The sequence below is a fragment of the Glycine max genome, chromosome 16 (assembly GCF_000004515.6).
Source record: "Glycine max cultivar Williams 82 chromosome 16, Glycine_max_v4.0, whole genome shotgun sequence".
NCBI classification, from domain to species: domain Eukaryota; kingdom Viridiplantae; phylum Streptophyta; class Magnoliopsida; order Fabales; family Fabaceae; genus Glycine; species Glycine max.
The window spans coordinates 27,993,806-28,008,288 of record NC_038252.2 but is presented as its reverse complement, the minus strand read 5'-3'; the positions used below and the strand labels follow the sequence as shown (position 1 = coordinate 28,008,288).

Here is a 14,483-nt window from a genome sequence, read left to right as displayed (position 1 = left end):
TTGCCCACTAGATTGAAATTGCAGCAAAAAAGGTATTTTGTGTCTTTGCATATGCCAATAGTGTGAAGGAGGCCTGGAAAGCAACTCTCATGTTCTCATGGACTGTGTGAGAGCTAAGCAAGGCTGGGTTTTGGTGGGACTTCATTTGTGGGTTTATTAAATAGTTAGTTGTGTGGAAGGTATGAAGGAGTTCATGTTTCAGATGTTACCTTCAAGTGATCGGAGAAGAAGTTAAAGGGTTGCATGATTTTATGGAGCCTTTGGAGAAAGAGAGAGAAATGAGTTAATTTGAGAGTCTACTAAAGTAGAAGGAGCTCACATTCTATTTAGAGCTCGTGACTGCTTATCTCAATGGAGGTTAGCTCAGGAGCTGGATGCTTATGTAAGGGACCAACATCTTACTTCTCATAGAGTGACATGCTAGGAGAAGCCAAGACGTGGATTTGTGAAGTGCAATGTGTGAATGTATGAATACATGATTTTGATGATGCCAAAGAATAATCAAACAAGGTTGCGTTTAAGATTACTTCAACAAACATTCAAAGGTTAAGCATTGCTTCAAGATTAATTCAAGATCAAGCTTTGCCTCAAAACAAAGTATTTCCAAGATATCCAAGGTTATGGTAATCGATTACCTAGCAGTGTAATCAATTACCAGAAGACAATTTTGAAAAAACAGCTTTTAGAAGGGTTTTGAAATTTGAATTTAAAAGTTGTAATCGATTATCATTGATGTGTAATCGATTACCAGCAACGAAACTCTTGAAATTCAATTTGAAAAGTTATGACCCTTCAAAACATAACTGTGTAATTGATTACCAGAAACCTGTAATTGATTACCAGTGAAGAATTTCAGAAAAAGTTTTTTGAAAAGACACATCTCTTCAAACCATTTTGAAAAGGCATGAAGGGCCTATATATATGTGTGTCTGACTTCAAAAAGCAAGAGAGAGATATTCTAAGAAAACTTCATTGCCAAATGCTCTATCAACAACTCTTGGGCAAACACTTGTAAATCTATTGAGAGTTCATCCAAGGATTTCAAATTGTATTATCATCTCTAAAAGAGAGAAATTCCTCTAGGAACTTCAAGTTGTATCATCCACTCTAAAGGAGAGAAATCTTTCTCTTCATCTCAAAAAGTTAGTTGTGATCAAGAGACTGGTTGTCTCTTGAATTGTGAGTTTCCTGAACACAAGGAAAAAGGATTCCTCGGGTGTTCAGAAGTTGTAAAAAGGATTTTTACAAAGTTATTGAAAATCTCAAGTGGGTTACTTGAGGACTGGACGTAGGAACGAGAAGTGGCCGAACCAGTATAAATCGAGTTTGTATTTCTCTCTTCCCTTATCTCATTTATTTTATTGCAATCAATTTTATCTTGCGCATTTAAAAGAACATTGTTAAATTGATTGTTTCGTCTTCTTCTTCTTCTTCTTCTGCATTCTAAGTCTATCCTTTAAAAAGGGAGTTAAAGTTTGTTAGTGGAGAAATTTTGAAACTTAATTCACTCCCCTCTTAAGTTATTGAGGCCACTTGTTCAACACAATGTGGATGCGACATTCTTTGAAGGAAAGAGGAGTGTGGGGATTAGTATCTATAACCAAGATGAGAATGGTGCTTTTGTTAAAGCAAAGTCAGCTACTTAGAAATTTTATCCCTCGATTAAGGAGGGAGAACCTTTCGCTTTACTCACTGCCCTACAATAGATGCAGTATCTGGGGTAAGAGAAGATGATGTTTGAGGCCGATAATAAAGGGGTCACAGATTGGTTCTATGGGAGGAGGATAGGCTCACTACTAAAAAAAGGGGTTTCTACGATGGTCGAAAACAACATACAATGACGGTTGAAAACCGTCCTTGAAGTTAACGTTGTTGAAAGTTAACACCGTCTTAGAAAAACTCAACCTTCTAAGATGGTGCTTACGTAAGCACCGTCGTTGAAAGCTTGCTTTCTAAGAAAATGCTTACGTCAACACCGTCTTAGAATGTAATTTCATTTTACCTCTCCATCTCTCATCAATGTCATTACACTCGAGCTAATTATATTTAAATAACTAACTATTAATCCAACACTAATGCAATAAAATAATGAAGGACTAACAATTAAAGAGACGACTATATATATATATATATATATATATAGCAGTTGTATATTTGTTGGTGATAGTGGAAAAAATTGTTTGTAGAACAATAAAAGTATTAAAATTACAATGCATTCAAATGGACAATGACAAGTGACAAGTGTAGAAATATAAGTCCAACCTCAATAACTGTTTGGAGCTTTATTCAGTAGATAATTATTAAATAATACACATGCTGAACACATTCATTACCTTTGAATTTTTTTTCAAAAAAGATAAAGCACAATGCCATATTACCATGTCTTCTATACTCAACCCATAAAAGGTGTCCCTACCATAAGATAGTCAAAGAAGTTGGCTTTCAAGGGAACAGGAATAACAACAATGTGGAATACTAGCTAGTAGTTATATATTTCCACAGTCCATTGAAATGAAGTGTCTATCTAATATACATATTGTGCACATGCAATATTTGCTATTGTTGTAATCATACAAAAACATTTACAAAAATTGTACCAATACAAGATAACCATGATATTCATAGACTAGAAAAATGAATACACAATGTTATTAACAAGGAATAAACAGTTTATCTTACAATTTCACTCTTGGTCATAACATAAGGAACTACAATGAAGTAGGGGAAACAATGGCAAACTTCAAATGGTTGAAGGTAAGAACATCCTGTACAAGATGGCAATCACAAAACATGAATAAACCAACACGAAGAGCGAAACAAATAGAATGGGGAGCAGAAAGGAATGCTATTGGTTCTCCTTAACAATTTTTGAGTTTTCAAGTATGCACTTTCTTTCCTTGTACTTCTGGGACGCTTCATAAGCTCTTTCATACTTCCAACCCAACACTTCACGGCAATTGCCACAATAAACATCAACAACAGTGTGGAGGCCAATCAAGAGATGCCTATCTTCTTTTGGCCCCGTGACAATATTGATTACATGGGAAAACAGAAAGGGTCGGTCGTTTCTTCCCTAGTTATAAAATTTATGACAATAATATGTGGGAAAGCTTTTGTAGGGGTTAAAATCATAATACCAAAGTATCTTAGATTATCTCTCAGAATTTGTTTTAATATTTCTTTATTTTCTTTTAATTTCTTTTCTTGTTTAATAAGGACTATACTTTAGTATTAATATAAATGAGGGCAAGTGCTTTATGTTTTGTATCTCATTTAACATCATATCTTACTATTAGCACCCACTAGGTTTGGCTTAGTGGTGGGGAGTTTATTTAGTAGCTGCATGAGGTCGTAGGTTCAATCCTCATTGTTGCTATTGTAGAGTAAAAAAAATTCTTAATATTAGTGTACCTATTCTCTCATATATCATGTACCTATTCTGCTTAAACAACTCATGCACACGTACTACTTAACCAAAAACTCAGACTTAGTTCCTTGAAGAAATAAATGGTATTGACGTTATTCCATGTGTCTAAGAAGCCTACTCTAGTGTGTATTGTGTATGATCCCTTGTGGTAAATACTCATGAATCACATGAATGAATGATTGTTGTTAAACTACATTGAGGAAGCATGTATTGAAATTAAAAATATGTGGCCTTCATTTTCCTTTTCAGGTAGCCGTTTAGAAGTTATAGTTTAACATACACTATACAATTATCACAACAGAAAAACATTTTGTTTACCAAAAACCAGGGCTATTTATGTTAAAAAGCGTATTAAGGTCCCACACAAAAGATAATCAACTTCTACTTACTAGATATGACAAACAGGTAGTAGTTCACTTTCAATCTACAGTCGGAGGCAGAAGACACAGTCGGCTACACACACCATAATTCCTCCTTTTGTACACAATACTCCAAGACCATGAAAAACATTGAATTAGTGAGAAACAAGATATATCAAAGATAATACAAGGAATTAGCATCAACATTATTGTCATTAATCAATAATGTATAAAATATAAAACCATCGTGAACATGCTTACATAGAAAACATAAACAAATAACTTCTCTTTACCAATCTACCCAGGTAATTATCTCTTCTGCATGTCCTTGTCCAAAATTGATTAAGGCAGTCGTTAGCACACCAACAGTAAGAAGTGCACCTGAAATTAACACACCATACTTAATCAAACTCAAGTAAACAACATAAGTTGAATGACAAGGACAACACAATCACAAAGAACAACCAGGTCCAATCCAACTACAAAAAAAAAAAAAAACAAAAACATTAAGATTAGCCATCTCCAATTACCACACAATGTAAACTTCATGCATCCCTTAATGCCAATTCATATTCCATCGCACATTACAATTTAAATTTCAAACTATGAAATTCCTTATTTCTTCCTTTGCAAATCCAAATAGAGCCAATTTTATCTGCATATTCGTGTGCAGGGACAAAGGGCGTTCATTACACTTACACCCTATGTCCTTCACATTTCACCAACTTGGAAAGAAAATAAAATAAAAAATAGACTCCTTTTTCACACACTAGAAGTGAAAACTCTAATGCCTAAGGTACCAGCTGATTCATTTCCTAAATCCATTAGCATTCAGAGATCAGCAATAACAAGTTAATAACTTCATTGATGACACTCAAACTTAGTAGATTCAACAATTAGAATAAAATTCAGCAACCCAAGTAAATTTGTTGCACTCACATACCATCCGTCATAAAGCAAGGTCACAGATTTGGTGTATTTTTGGTGTTCTATCATTTTATATGAGTGAAGTATAAGTTCTGGATACTCATGAGTTGATCACCTTCATTCCTATATTGTTTTTCTGCATACTCATGAGTTGTGGATACTCATAAAGTACAAGGTGATCACCTTCATTCCTATATTGTTTATATAAAAATATGGTAAAACCATTACATGCTCTGGGTACCTTAGAAACATCCACAAAAGAACAGCAAAGAAGATCTGTATTATATCTTGAATTTTGGATAAAGATGTAGCAACATCTGCTCCTGATAAAATAAAAAAATTCTTGTCAATACCAAAAGCTGCACCTTGCTCAACAAGCATAAACACCAAATCAAAACATAAATGATAGAAATTGAGCATATGATAAATTTAACATAAAAAAACATGGCATCATTATACCAATTAATACTCTAAGGCAAGTATAACATTTGAGTAAATGAGCAATAGTTACTGAAACAAGCATTTATGACACAAAGCACTTAGTATGTGTGTCCTGGCTCTAAACTACAAAATGCTGAGGAATGAAGATACTATCAACACAATACAAATATAGTTTACTACATCAACAACAGCAAAAAAAAAAAGAAGATATATATAGTTGACAAAATGTAAAGTTGCTTTGATTAGAGGGTCTTGAAAAACTACATTATCTTACATAATTCAATACTACACTAGACAACAGATCATTTCAAACAATTTTTTGCATCATAGAGTGACTTCACCTTACCTAGTTTAGTTCTGTTTTTTTGCTGCAACAGAGGTATAAAAGGCCCAAAACTATAGATAGATAGTACGGGATGTAGGAACCTCCATTACATCTTTAACCTACTTTAGTTTCTTGCATTTAAATATTTAGATGGGTAACTATGCAACATTAAACTTTGAAATATTGTCTGGAATGAAGTTGACTATCCCTTTATGGGCCATTTATTCACAAAAAGAACAGACATTAATGTTATGTTAAAGGAACAATGGAAGAATTAATTAGAATTGATGATAACAAGATAATACATCAATAACACAATCATAAAGACAAAATTTGATCATCAAAGATCAAGCACAGTAGTTGTAGCATCGTGACAAAAACAACGTGATTACAACCTATTATTTTCAAGCCTATAGAGCTTAAGCTTGACTCAATTACAAAAACCCAGTCTAACTTCAAGTTTGAGCTTGTTTATTCAACTAGAAAGAGTTCGATTGATCAATTAATTATAACATTCCAAGGGTAATTGTTTTTTTATAGGGTATCTTATTCCAAAAGGGTATCTTCAAGACCAAATAAGCAAAGAAAAAGAGAAGCTTACCTTCGCGAACACTTGCAGGGCGCGACAACTAAAGGGTATGAGGCCAAGGCACGGTGGTGCGAAAGTCAGAAAAACACGTGACGCAGAGATCAGGGTGGTGCGACAAGCTCGGGTTCCTTTGCGGAGGTCACGGTGGTGTGAGAGTCGCGACTCCAGCTGAATGATGAATTTTGAGAGAGAGGGATTTCGATGTTCACTAGGCGCGCGACAGGAAAATGATGTCCTGCAATTATTATATCACGCAAAGTTAACGACGGTGTAAACGTAAACCTGTCTCTGTATCTCACGATTTCTACGATAGTGTTTACAGATACACTGTCTTAAATAAGTTCCAGTTAATTGCAAAAATGTCCCTACCTAACCTACTAAGACGGTGTTAGAAGTAAACGTCGTTGTAGAAGTACCATATTTACATAAATGCTACCGTGTAGCCTAATACGACAGTTTTGTTGCAACTGAGGTCGAAGGTGCATTGTAAAAATGACTTTTTTTTTAGTAGTGGCTACTTAAAGTTTAGTCATATTATGGAGAAATGTAGGAAAATTATAAGTTTATGCTTAGAATTTTCAGTTTGCTTTATTATGAGACAAGCAAATCTAGTAGCCCACAATATTACTAGGGCATCTAGAGATTATGCTAGTTTTCATATTTCCAATAATCCACCTACTTGTATTGTTGACCAATTGACTTTGGATATAATATGATTATATTTCTCTAAGGAAAAAAACGTTATGTTACTTTCATTCAACAGAGAAAGTGATGAGGGTTATTGCATATACCAATCCCGTCCCATTGTTACATATATTTTTCTAAGACGTGAATTTGTGAAGTGCAATGTTGATGCGGCATTCTTTGAAGGCAAGAGGAGTATGAGGATTAGTATCTGTAATCGATATGAGAATGGTGCTTTTGTTAATGCAAAGTCAGCTACTTAGAATTTTTATCCCGCAGTTAAGGAGGGAGAACCTTTCGCCTTTCTCACTGCACTACAATGGATGCAGGATCTGGGGTAGGAGAAGGTGATGTTTGAGGTCGAAAATAAAGGGGTCGCGGATTGGTTCTACGGGAGGAGGATGGACTACTTGAAGTTTAGTTCTGTTATGGAGAAATGTAGGAAAATGATTAGTTTATGCTCAGACTTTTCACTCTGCTTTATTATGAGACAAGCAAATCTAGTAGCCCATAATATTACTAGGGCATCTAGAGATTATTCTAGTTTTCATATTTTCAATAATCCACCTATTTGTATTGTTGATCAATTGACTTTGGATATAATGAGTATATTTCTCTAAGAAAAAAAAAACATTGTTACTTTCATCCAATAGAGCAAGTTATGAGGGCTATTACATATACCAATCCTGTCCCATTATTATCCCCATCAAGAGAACAATTGTGTGAAAAAGAATACGGGAGAAACAATTTTATTAAATAATTGAGTGGATAATTAAGTGATTCATTCTTTTAATCTTGTTACAAATAAATGTTTACTAGATTCGACCATAAAATATGAAAAAGAAGGTAAATCTTATTTTCAGATGTATGAGGTAGATAGAGATAGAAAGAAAGAAATATATAAAAATGACATAATAAATGATGTAATAATAAAGTTAAAGTTAAAAAATAGAATAGAAAGTGATTGTATATTTAGAGTTAAATAAGTTTTTGGTTCCCTACCCATTTCAATTTTTTATTTTTATTTTAAAAAAATGTCTATTTTTAGTCTGTTAAATTTAAAATAACTAATTTTAATTCTTTTTAAAAAAATATTTTTAGTTTCTTATTTATTTTTTATTGTCAAAAAATAGTTTAAGAGAGGGTCTAAAAATAGACAAAAAATTAATTTTACAGAAATTAATTTTGAAAAATAAAAGTAAATGAGGGATTAAAAATGAACAATTTTTTTAAAGGTACTAAAACTAGTCATATAAAATTCGATAGGAAATAAAAGTGGGTAAATTTTAACAAAGACTAAAAATAAAATATGAAATAGAGAAGAAATTGTTTAACCTGTATATTTAGCATTACTCTGTAAAATATATCTTTCCTTATTCAATAAACAAGGGCCAATAACTTCCAAAAAATAATTCTATAATTGAATCTGGCCAAACTTTAATTTGATGTCATCAAGTTTGGTAGCGAGTATAATTGACAAACTGAATCCCACCCAAAAAAGACATGAAACAGAATTGACAAATTGAATATCATGGTGACAAAGAAAAGCTCCTGTTCGATCGTTTCGTACTTCTTTAATTGTAAGCTACTTTGAAATGTCAGTAATGTCAATAATTTTCCCTTGCTTTCGTCATTAATGATGGTCTGATCAAAATAAGCTTAGCAAAAGTTTCACATACTTTATTTTCTCTTTTTTTATATGTGAATGCAACACAAATAAAGGGACACATTTTGGTAATCTAAGCATATTATGCATCTTATTGTGAGATAGAGTGATCATAATGGGTAAAGTCAATTATACGTCAGATAAATATAAAATTCATTGATCCCACATGTAAACATTCTTCTACTTTTTTGTTGTGGTACAATAAATATGTTCAAATGAAAGATAATAGAAAAATGCTTTAATTTGGTGGGGGTTTTTTTTATATGTACTACGTAGAAACATTTCAGACGTGAAATTTAGTTATCTTAAAAGAAATAAAGATGCATTCAACTTGGAGGAAAACTGATTCTTTCATCAACTTGGGGTTTGTGTGAAAGAAGATGAACAATACAGTACAAAGGAAAGAAATCAACTCACTTTTAGGCCAAGATAAGATGACAATTAAAGTCCACTCCTCACTGTGGTTTACTTTCCAATTTCAACTTTTCCTTAATATTTATACACACGAAAGATAATGTGAACAAATATCATGAGTTTAGTTTTCATGTCAATGTAAAGTGTAAATAATTGTATATTATCAATCAATTAAAAATTATTTTAGATATAATTTCTAAAATAATTATTATAAAAATTAATAATATTTATTTCTCATCTATTTTCACTCATTCTTTCTATTTTGATTCACCCCTCCCAAACAGGGCATAAGTGTTAATGGAGGCTTGTGAACCGTTTTTTTTTTCAGGCAAGACTTGTGTAACTTTAAGAGTGAGATGTGAGAACCTAAGAAAATATGAGGTAGGCAATGCATTGTATATCTAATCTGCCCAAATACCTCCATCTCAATACTCTATTCTAACACCGAAGTTCAATTTGCAACAAAAAATTGTCTACTTTCGGCGGTCATTTTTCTGAATGTATACTTTATACCCCATTTTATAGTAGCCATGAAGACATTAAAAACAATCCTAAAGTTCAAAACTGAAAGGTCGTTAGTAGTTTACAGTTCCTTGATGTGAAACTAAATCATTTTCGTTTTATATGTGAGAATTAATATTTCAGTGCTTGACATGTTTATCAGATAAGTTAATTCTACCATAAATAATTATGAAATCGTTAAAATTTAAGGTCATAGTTTTTTGTATCCACAAAAATTTGAATCCAAAATTTTGTCTAAAATAAAAATAATTTAGCATTAATTACAATATCCCAGAAGGAAGGCTGGGTAGGAAAGTCTTTTTTTTTTTTTCTAAACCACATGTATCCACAGTTGAAGTCAATCCTATTTGATTTGGATAATATTATTATAAATAACAAAAATTTTCTTTCAATAAAACTGAAATAATCTCATGTCAGTTGATTTACATATTTGGTAGTAGGATAGGGAAGCCTTTGATTAAATAATTTGGAAACCTTGTTTTTACATTGATTAAAATAGCACCTGGTATAAACTATTATAACCGACTCAGAACTGTATGAGGCTTGTCTCTGGCTCCCACTCTTTTATCTACAAGATCATCCTTTTTTAGAAAGCAGTATGAAAATTTGACAAGGGTCCAAGGAGACATTCAGTCAAGTCCAATTGACAAAGCAACAAATGGAAATTAATACTAATAGTTGCTTCCGTAATAGCTAAGAATCCCGTGTCATGTACATACATAATCTCACTACAAAAGCACATCCCATTACTGTTACAACCAAGAGAAAAAGCGAGAGCATGAATCCACTTGGATTAAATTCTAGTTTAATCGAACCAATTGCTAGCTTTTCACACAGTGCAGCTTCATTCCACTGGTGGAGTTGCTTTGTTTTCCCAATGGACTGCTCATCTAAAAGCTTTACACTTATAAGTATGATGCTTCAACGAAGATAAGGAAGCTTTTTTTTTTTTTTTTGTCAAAAGTTGAAGTGCAGAAACCAATAGCAAATCCTAGATACCATTACAGATAATAAAACCACAACAAACCCACACATGATTCATCTAACCTGCCATTTTTAATCATATATGGGGCACAGTAGAGCAAACATTTTGATCACTACTAACACATACTATTATCAGACGCAGAACTTTTAATTACTTTTTTTCCTTCTTTTAGCTACTATGATCAAGTGGATTAGCCAAAAAAGAAAAGGTTTTTCTTATCTCGGGTGCTTTTAGTATTAATCTTCACTTTAGAGGTGAATCACTGCATTCATATTCATTTGAGCCTTCGTGGCTGAGAAGAGTGCTGTCTACTGAATATGTGACCCCAACAAAATAATATATGACGCAACGAAAGCATGCAATTGGTAAGTGCCTGTATTAGGACAATTCCTGTCCCGGAATAGGTTTGAACTTTGTCTAGCAAGGGTCAACCAACAATAGAAAGAGGCCCCGGGAGAATGTCTGAAAGAAATTTCAAAGGGTAATTCTGATTAAGAGAGGATAGTTGTGGCCTTTTTCATAACTGGGCCAAGAGTCCCTATCTTCATTCAAGAATCCCTCGTGACGTTTCCAAACTTCTTTGTCATAGTTCTCCATTACGCTGAAATGCAAGCCATTTTCCTTGGCCACCTCCAAGAACAGGTCCAATGAGTAGCCTCAGAAGATCCTGCTTTTGATAATAAATGTTTGACAATACGAGCAAGGTCTCTGTGGAAATCCTTAAAGAAAGTGCTGTCAAAATGACACAATCAGTGTCGTAATATAAAGATAAGACAAGCATAAAGACCAAAACAAAAAGCAAGCCAAGCTGCATGCATGTGAATCTGCTGATGCATCTCGTACAAGATATAACTTCCTTTTGCCAACTTGAAGAATAAATATAAATATCTGAACATATACCCAACTTGAAAATTGAAGCTGATAAAAAGTTAACTAAAGAAAACAAAGAAAATTAACAGCATTTGCCAACTGACGTACATGAATGCAGAAATTTGTTTATTATGTGTGTGTGTAAAAGCTCCAACCAGATAAATGAGAGATTGTATCTCATGACTACTACCTCAAGCTGAATCCTTTGTCTGACACTGATCTTTATCCAAATTATAAAGGGATAGAAAAATGCTATTGGCAGGAAATGACATTTCCAATAAGCAGTTTCTGGCTTACAGCTATATCACTAGAACTGCAAATAGTATTTTTCATCTAAGGATGGAAAAATGCATTCAAACCAGGTATGAAATAGTCCAAATATCAAACATCTTACCAATCAATTGCAATGGTGATATCAAATGTGTCGGCAACATTAGAAGTATCTTCCTGATTCCAGTCAAGAGTCATAGACTTTACAACTGTATCTTCAAATGCTCCAGAGTTAGCTTCAATGTTACGCTGAGTATCTGATGGTCATGGAAGAGCAATCCCATTCAACTAGAAAATATTTAATAACAGTATATTCTCAAAAGGGATATTGTTGCAAGCAATTTTATTTTGAAAGGAAGAGCCTTAGTTATTGTGCTGATTACAATGGAAAAGAAAAAAGGAAAAAGCAAACTTCACGTAAAGGATGCTGAAACACACAAGCAGGGAGTAATACCAACAGACTACTATGGTTCTTTGAAAAAAGTAATATCTATAAGTTGATAGTTGTTGATACTTAAATATGTACTTCCAATAGTGTTGTTTGAATAAACTTCTCAACAAATACTAAATAAATACTTATAGAAAAAGAAAATAAGAAGGGAAAATGAATTAAGTTTTCTCCTCTAAATTAAAATTAACTTAAGCATGAGTTAAAATCAACTTTTAGAAAAATTAATTGACAACTTTTATAAAAGTTGGGCATAAGTTGATTTTTTAACTCATTACAGAAACTTAACTTCTATAAATGTTTTTACCGTTGCACCTATATATTGATATTTAGATGCAATGTGTCAAAATAACATATATCCCAAAAGCTTCTTCCTGCATGCCTCTTTTAATAGAACAAGATATTGAAAAATTCTTAAATGAAACAATACAATCTCACAAGTAGTTTTCAAATTTATCTTAATGCATGATAAAGCAATATAGCACTGCAACAAATACTACCATGAACCAATCTTGCAAACATCCAATTTGAAGTCACTGAAAATGGAAATAAGTTTCATAAGATATATTTTGTGGTAATTTTCCTGCATTATTTAAATTTTCTAAATGCAGTATATAAAAACCAGACTTATATGTAAGATAATGCATCCGGTCTGAATTTAATAAATACCACAACTAAACCACAAGATTACGCATCAGTTCTGGATTTAAGGTTTTTATCAGTGTTACACGGTTCGTGGTATGGTTAGGTATGTGGCAAGGAACTTTTCCTGGTGCACAGTACAAGATGATATGATTATTCAGCTCATTATTTTAGATTGAAATTTGTTTAGGGTTTGATCACTATGCATAAACTTCAAATTATATTATTAAGTAATAAAAATATTATGATGCATGAGTCAGAAAATAACATAAGTAATTGAACAGGCACAAAACTAGCCACTGTTCATTGCTCTTTTTTTTTATTTTTTTTATCATTGCTTCTGTCTTTAGTAATGTTATGCATTTTGCACTTTCCACTGGTCTATTGTGTTCCCAGCCCTTCTCTCCCTCTAGCAGCCTTCATCTATCTACAGCTGCTGCCGTGGGAAAGTTCCCTGACTTCCTTGGCACATCCTTGTTCCTCTACCTTTCCTTCCACTTCCGTTCTTCTATCCCTTGGAATGCATCTCTGAACATTTTGGGCGTAAACAACCATTGGTCACCATAGATTCAAATGAACCATTTAATAATGGTTATTATACTAGCAAGTTATTGCTATTACTGAAAATTCAGAATGTTGTTTATTACATAGCAAAGCAAAACATCTGTTTGTGCCCCCTCCTAGAAAAAGTTCATCTTCCCTAATCAAAAGACAAAGAAAAGCCAGTCACTACTCTTAGTAATAACAGAAATTTTTTCCTTCTTAAAAAACTAAGCTAGCAATTAACTGCACAGGAATAAGAAAACCCACACCAAGTTTTCTATCACTTTCCAACCTGTTTGTCAAGGTTGTGACATACTAGCTTTGCTTTTGCAATATCTAATTTAAGTGATATTTTTTCCTTTACATAAAGAAAGCAAAAATACTGACAATTGAGATTCATAATAACTGTGCATACACTTGGACAATTACTTCCATTTCAAGAGTAGGATATATACATCTATAGAGGAGCACAACAAAATATCACAAAATTGCTACCTAAGTCATCTGATTTGTCAACTTCCACTCTTTGGTACAACATTCAAAGCCTCTTACCAAGTTCATTTCTCACTAACCATTCTATCTGGCATGTTAACAGCAAGTATCACACTCGAGTGAATAAACACTTTTGCAAAATGAGTTTAAACAATGTTTAGGGAAGAAACATATCCACTAAGAGGAGTGCTAGGAACACACTCCTTCAAATATGATCTGAGACCCACCAAATTTTTTCATTTTCAATAAATTTCAACCAATAAAGGAGAGTGTGCTCCTAGCATTTCTCTTCAACCAATGATCGCATCACAGGCATTATCAAATTAACATTAGATTTTACATATAACATCTGACCTTTAAATCGTGAAGAAATTTTAAAAGGAAAAATAAATTTGTTTAAATTTATACCCAGAAGGCACTATGGTACCTTCACATTCATTTTTGGCAAAGATATTGAACTCTTTAGAATACAATTAAATTCATAAGTTCAAAACTATTATCATACATATAACTATACCAAAAGGATACAATCTACTACTTGTGAATTTCCATCTGAGATTACAACCTCCGTTGCCTCCGTAGCAGCTGCAATAACAAATCCAGCCAAGCCGTAGCCAGAACCAAGCTCAATAACTTTTTTAGACCTAAAAGAATTTACATGCACACCAATGATAAAAAAATATATAAAAAAAATTATACCAGCAAAAGGTAACAGAAAAATAACAGTGAAAAGATGCTAGCTATACTCAGAGTAAAATCTTCAAGAAAGAACAAAATACAGTTTTCAAACCTGAATATATCTTCATGTGACAAGCAATAGAGAGCAAGAACATCTTCTGATGGCCAATTACCTGCAGAAGACATAATGGATTTATAAGC

General features: G+C 32.9%; 1 pseudogene; it reads right to left on the bottom strand.

The window, feature by feature from the left end:
- Positions 1–9,901: 9,901 nt before the first annotated feature.
- LOC112999766 (calmodulin-lysine N-methyltransferase-like) lies at positions 9,902–12,574 on the bottom strand (annotated as a pseudogene).
- Between the last annotated feature and the right edge of the window lie 1,909 nt (positions 12,575–14,483).